A 6691-nucleotide genomic window follows, 5' to 3' on the forward strand; every position below is an offset into this window, starting at 1 on the left:
GGAGATTCGCACATAGCTATAGGGAGTTACTTTCCAGCTTGTGGTCTTTAAACCAAGACTTTTCTTTACTAACCCCAAGTCACATTTGCAGTGAGATTGAGGAAGGAGCTGTTTTTCTATTTATTAGAGGTGACATGGGCAGTGGGGCAGTGGCAAAGAGGCCATGTTGCTCTTGCTAAATATACATCCCTGACAGTTGGATAATAGGTTCCAGGAAGTTCAGTGGAAAATTAAAACAAAGCAACATTTATAGCTGATTGAACTTGAAAAGCCATTTTGGTGTTGAATGGCAAATATGTGGACTTCAGCATTCCTAGAGCCTGATGCATCCTGCTGGATGGCCCTGTCTCATGTACATGATGGCCTGGGGACTCAGCAGTGTGCAGGGTACTCTCCTTTGGAGAGTACTTTGGGGAAAAAAGCTTCCTGCCAGAAGTCTTCTCTGCATAGAGTTATATAACACCAATTGCCCCCTATCGGGGAGCATCTTTCCTTTGATGGTTAAAGGCCTATCTTGTTAGAAGGACTGGAATGTCTGGCAAGAGACAGGGGATCTCTTACATACTATAAATACTCATGGTCACCTAGTGATGCTGGAACTTGAAGCAGATTATTGTGGTGTATTCACATGGCTTTAGCATGGTAACACTTTGATATTGTCCCAATTGTCCTTAGGGTCAACTCTGCTACGATGAGAAGGCTTTGGATTCACACATGAGATGATTGATTTTCTTAGAACCAGAAAGAAAAAAAAAAGCAGTAGGAGATGGGAAGTGAAGGAAGAGCTACAGGAGATAGTGAAGAGGACTCAAGCCGTTTTTTAACTGTCAGGAAAATGATTTTGCTTTGCAGTTGAATCCATTCCAGGGGATCTTGGTGGCTGATCTGTAGTCTGTGCATGTTTAAGGGTCTTATTTAGAATAAACTCACTGCTCCCAAATTATGACTCTGGTGTTCTAAGTAGAGACAGCTGTTTCAGTTTGGCTTCCCTGGTAGAGTCACCTCTGTCCATGCAGCTTTGTGCCTGATATTTGTCCCCCAAATCACAGAGGAAGACAGGTCTTTCAGTGGTGTGACCTGATTTCACCAGGGCCAGGGGATGAAGAAAGGGTGGTTGGCTCTGTGGTTCTTCCCAGTGTGTGCTCACTTTGGCAGACCAAAAAAGCAGTTGTGAATGTGGACCAAAGAGTGACAGCTGGCTTAGCATTTTGTGTACACTAACAAAAGAACTGAGCATGAACAATGGAAAGATTTCATAATGTGAAAGCATATTCCATGTATGATATAAGTTGGGTTATTTATCCACTTTTATGGAAGGGTCACTACTGTGGAAAGCTTTGTGTTCTGAGTACACACAAGTAAACCATATTGCAGTTAGTACTCTTCCTGAAATAGGAAAGTGATTTATGAGGTGTGGGCTCTTATGTGAAAGCAAACAGAACTGGTTACTGTGTGGGCCTATAAAATTCCTCTGCCATCTCAGTGGTGTGGTTTACAAGAAGATGATGAGGCAAGCTGGCTGGCCCTCCTCACCTGGGCTCAGCTGCCCCAAATACGTGTGATATTGAAGGTTATTTATGAGCTCTTCTGGACTGCCATTCGGTACTCTTCCGTCCTGGTAGTGAAGATTTGCGAGCAGAATATAGACGCTCTCATTAATCTTCTTGGTTTTGTTGAGGATTTCTTGCCGAGTGGAGCTGCTATTGAAGAATGGATTGGCCTTTTCCACTGAACTGCAATGGCTCAGATTAATATTAATCCCTTTAATGCCGTAGTTCATGATATAGTCATTAGGTGACTTGGAACTAATCGTGTCCTCCTAACTAGTGTGATTTATTAAACACACATAGAGATTGAGTCTGAATACAGCTAGGCAGAATCAGCAGCAAATAAATACCTCTGTGCATCTGTATTAATGCTGGTTGATTGGGGCACAGTTGCAGTCTGGCTGGGGAGAAACAGGGCAAAAGGAAGCTGGGCTCTCAGAAGCAATAGTATTTACTCCTCCGTACCCCTTAATTTACATAGCAAAACTAATATAAACTCTTATACAAGAGAATCAGTATCAGTAACAAGGAATTTTAATTCTGTGGATGTGAAATCAAAGAAGGGAAAATACTACATAAATACTTGAAAAACTTTAAAGGCAGGCTTAAATTAAGAAAAAAAATTCCTGGAAGAACAACAATATCAACCAACCAGATCCCACCAGAGCTCCCAGGGACTAAGCCACAACCAATGAGTACACATGAAGGGACCCATGGCTCCAGCCACCTATGTAGCAGAGGATGGCATTGTCCAGCATCAATAGGAGGAAAACCCTTGGTCCTGTGAAGGCTCATTTCCCCAATGTAGGGGAATGCCAGAGTGTTGAGGTTGGAGTGGGAGTATCCTCGTAGAAGTAGGGGGAGAGGGAAGGGATGACATTTGAAATGTAAATACATAAAATATCCGAGAAAAATAGAATTTAAAAAAAAGAAAAGAAAAATTCCTTAAACTTAATTATTTGAATGATTTCTCTTCTATGCTGCTGATGTTCCTCCTCCTCCCTCTGTCTCTCTGGGTCTCTGTCTCTCTGTGTCTCTGTCTCAGTCTATCTCTCTCTGTGCATGTGCGTGTGTATGTGTGTGTGTGTCCCAAGCTGTCTCTGTAGCCCTGGCTAGCCTCAAACCCATAATTTTTCTGTTTCATCTTCTTAAGTGCTAAGATTACAAGTGTGGGCCATCACTTTAGGCTTCTTTTAACATTTTAAGAGTAACTATTCAAACCAGAACTCAGTACTGGGAATACAGGGCTGTGCTTCCAGCATAGGAAGCAAAAAGGATCCTGAGTTTGAGGTCAGCATAAGCTGCATAGAAAGACTAGTGAGATGGCAGAGTAGCTAAGAACATTTGTTGTTCTGGAAAGGATCCTAGTTCAATTCCCAACACCACGTGGTAGCTCACAAGTTTTGAGGTTTGGTTGGTTGCAATGTATTGTAATGCAAAATACCTGCTCTGGTTGCCTCCGGACAAGGAGATCCTCATTTACACGTAGTGGTGCTAGGTAACCTTATTCCTTAATCTAAAACTATTTGGTCAAATAAAGATGCCTACAGCCTGAATCTGGGCAGAAAAGAAGTAGGGACTTGGAGTCTGAGGCAAAGACCAGGAGAAGAAAGAGATGAAGAGAAGAGAAGATTCCATAGGATAGGTGAATTGTGAGAACATGGCCATGAGGGCTGGCCAGTTGGAGTAAGAGGGGCCCAAGTAGAACATGGCAAATTATAACAGGGTTATAGAGGGAAATAGAAAAATAGCTTAGAGGATAGGTATCTGCCCAGCTCTAGTGCATTTAAGGCTAGTTATAAATATAAAGGTTTTTTTACCTTTCATTTGGGAACTGAATGATCAAAGGTGAGGTAGAAACTCCAATTAATTTTTTCTTTAACATTTTGATGCCCACTTTAGGCATCATTTCTAGAAGTTATGCTTGGTGCTTCCTCCCAGCCCCATGCTCCTAGAAATAAGACTCAGACTCAGAATATATATAAAAATACCTTGATCACATTGCTAGGCTTTCTCTTATTAGGTCATAACTTACATTATCCCATTTATTCTAATCTACAGTCTGCCATGTGTCTGATTACCTGTGCTCACCTACCATGTGTCTGTCTTCTTGGACGGATCTCCCCAGCCTGGCTCTATTCCAGAATTCTTTGTGCCTCCCGATGTCCCACCTTCTATTCTACCTTTTCCTATAGGCCATACATTTTTAACTGATAGGTGATGGGTGCATCCATACAATACATAAGGTATTCTTTCTCCACACAAGTGTCCAAAATTTCAGTTCTAGAAGATCTAACACTATATTCTGACCTTCTCGAGCACCAGGCACATGCATGGTGCACTTAGAGATATCCTGATAAAATACTCATACACATAAATAAAACAAATCTGAAAGGGCTGGAGAGATGGCTCAGTGGTTAAGAGCACCGATTGTTCTTCCAGGGGTCCTGAGTTCAAGTCCCAGCAACCACATGGTGGCTCACAACCATCTCTAATGGAATCTGATGCCCTCTTCTGGTGTGTCTGAAGACAGCTACAGTGTACTTCTATGTAATAAATAAATATTTTTAAACAAAACAAATCTGAAAAAAGTCATCTTTTGTTTTGTTGTTGTTGTTACTGTTGCTGTTGGTTTGTTTTGTTTGCCCTGGCTGGTCTGGAACTTGCTATATAGAGATCAAGCTAGCTTCAAACTCAGTAATCTGCCTGTTTCTGCCTCCTAAGTGCTGGATTCAAAGGTATGTGCAACTATAAAAGTGACTATTCAAATGAGTTGTCTATAATTTCCAAGTTCTTAGTAGTAGTAGGCCCAGGCACTATCCACACTGGGCTTACCTAGTTGTTCACCTTTTATAGCTTCAAAGCTTGCATTTTTTTCTTCTTGAAAGGAGCAAGAAAGTAGAACAACCAGTCCTGCTTTATGATAACAATTCTCTTTCTGATAGCCTTGCCCAAGCTAGCAGAATCATAATTTCTTTTGTAAATAATTGAGGTTTATCATTTTCCTTTCTCAAACCTCCTTTTCTTCCCCCTCTTTGCTCTTTCAGCAGAGATGGCATTAATATGGAAAACATCTACCTAGCTGGCTTCGTTTAATCAGGCAAGTCTGACATTTGTGAAACCTCTCATTAACATTTTCCCCAAAGAGCACAAAATGGCGTCCTGTCAGTACACAGCCACCTCAAAGTTAGGCTGCTTTCCATAGCCATTGGCAGGCAGCTCTCAGAGATGTTACTTCTTGAAACTCTCGTTTCTGACCAACAGCCACTGGTCACATATGTGGGACCTTCTGTTCAGGTGTGTCCTACTCCATGTAAACATTGCTTTGTCCAATTTAACCTGGGAATAACAAGAGTTTTTATATGGAAACTGGGATGTATATTTCTTGAGTATTTCCATGTTTTCTTTTTCTTTTTTTTTCTTTTTTTTTTTTTTTTTTTTTTTTTGGTTCTTTTTTTCGGAGCTGGGGACCGAACCCAGGGCCTTGCGCTTCCTAGGCAAGCGCTCTACCACTGAGCTAAATCCCCAACCCTCATGTTTTCTTTTTCAACTAATTCAGAAGCACCAGTTGAATGCTGCCGTGCTCACCGCATTAAGTACCACACTGGAGCTAACAAAAGCAAAGGAGCTTTCCCTGCTCTTCTTTGTCCTCCAGGAGCTTATAAACATCAACTAGATATAAATTAGAATGTGCTATAGCATTCCAGACTAAAGCAAGAGCATTATATGGAAATACAAGGAAAAAGATTAATCCTGCGAGAGGGACGTCAAGGCTGGTCCCTTCATTGAAACTAAGAGTGTGAGCTGTAGGAAAGCCAGGCTTAGATTCTGAGGCCATCAGTTTTGCCATGGAAACAAGAACTGGTGTGTTAGTTACTTTTTCATAGCTTGACCAAGATACCTAAGAGAAGATCATAGGGGACTGGAGAGGTGGCTTGGCAGTTAAGAGCACTGACTGCTCTTCCAGAGGTCCTGAGTTCAATTCCCAGCAACCACATGGTGGCTCACAACCATCTGTAATGGGATTCCATGCCCCTCTTCTGGTGTGTGTGAAGACAGTGACAATGTACTCATATACATAAGAAAAATAAAAATCTTAAAAAAAAAATCGTAAAGGGAAAAAGGATTTATTTTTGTTGTAAAGATTTCTAGCCCTTGTCTTTGACTCCATGGTTAGGTAGAACCTCACAGCAGTAGGGACATGTGGAGGCAGAAAACTATTCACCTAACAGCTGATGAGAAACAGGCTGAGAATTAGGTAAATTCAAAGAGCTGCCTCACTGCTTCCTCCAGCTATGTCCCACCGCCTAGACTTTTCAAAGAAACACTGTCCTGGGGGCTAAGCAGTCAACAAATGAAACTGTGTTTCTCAGTCACATCATTATAAATCTTTGTACTGTAAACCAGCGATTAGGCACTAATTTACAGGAGGGGCGATAGCATATTATAGTAACAATAGTATGTCCTGTTTTACTAGAAGGTAGCGCTAGCTTCCTTTTCTTCATTCCTTTTATCTACAAAGCCTCTTGTGTTTCTGTGCCTTGTCTTTCTTGTGGTTTTATTTGTCTTTTTCTTGAGGTAGAATCTCATACAGTGGTGAAATTGGCAGCCTACACCGAACTCGAACTTTTTTTTTTTTTTTTTTTTTTTGGTTCTTTTTTTCGGAGCTGGGGACCGAACCCAGGGCCTTGCGCTTCCTAGGCAAGCGCTCTACCATCGAACTTCTAACCTTGGTGCTGTCTCCCAAGTGCTGGGATTACAAGTGTGTACCACTGTAGCCAGCTTGTGTGTTTAGATTATACTCTTAAAATTAAATTCAATTCTCTTTTTCTTCCCTCTGGATTTTTGTTTGTTTTTTAGTTCTTTAGTTTTTGACTAAAGACATAGACAGTTATATGTAGTAGTTTTATTTCTCTTACATTTTTATCACATGGTTAGTGAGCATTCAAAAGTATTAGAAATAGAACTATCAGATAGGTTATGAGTGAGCAGAGTTTTAAAACTGTGGGACTGGGGATGTAGCTCAGTGTTAGGGTAAATGGTATGGACACATAAGGACTAAGCAAATTGCAAAACTCCAAAACCATTATAGTTTTAGCTGTACCTGGAGACATAGCCTTCACCAGATATTTGTGAGATTGAGA

At 41.1% G+C, this 6691-nt stretch overlaps 1 protein-coding gene and 1 long non-coding RNA gene across 14 annotated transcripts in view; both read left to right on the forward strand.

Annotated features, from left to right (window-relative positions):
- Window positions 1-3671, forward strand: part of LOC134484079 (uncharacterized) — a 42992-nt gene extending 39321 nt beyond the window's left edge. Inside the window, exon 2 of the long non-coding RNA XR_010061428.1 lies at window positions 676-3671. This is a non-coding gene — a long non-coding RNA (uncharacterized LOC134484079). The remainder of the gene's footprint in view (window positions 1-675) is intronic.
- The window catches only part of Gbf1 (golgi brefeldin A resistant guanine nucleotide exchange factor 1), a 128696-nt gene that overhangs the window by 58300 nt on the left and 63705 nt on the right, over window positions 1-6691 (forward strand). The gene's annotated exons all lie outside the window — the stretch shown is intronic.

Source organism: Rattus norvegicus, chromosome 1 (genome assembly GCF_036323735.1).
Source record: "Rattus norvegicus strain BN/NHsdMcwi chromosome 1, GRCr8, whole genome shotgun sequence".
NCBI classification, from domain to species: domain Eukaryota; kingdom Metazoa; phylum Chordata; class Mammalia; order Rodentia; family Muridae; genus Rattus; species Rattus norvegicus.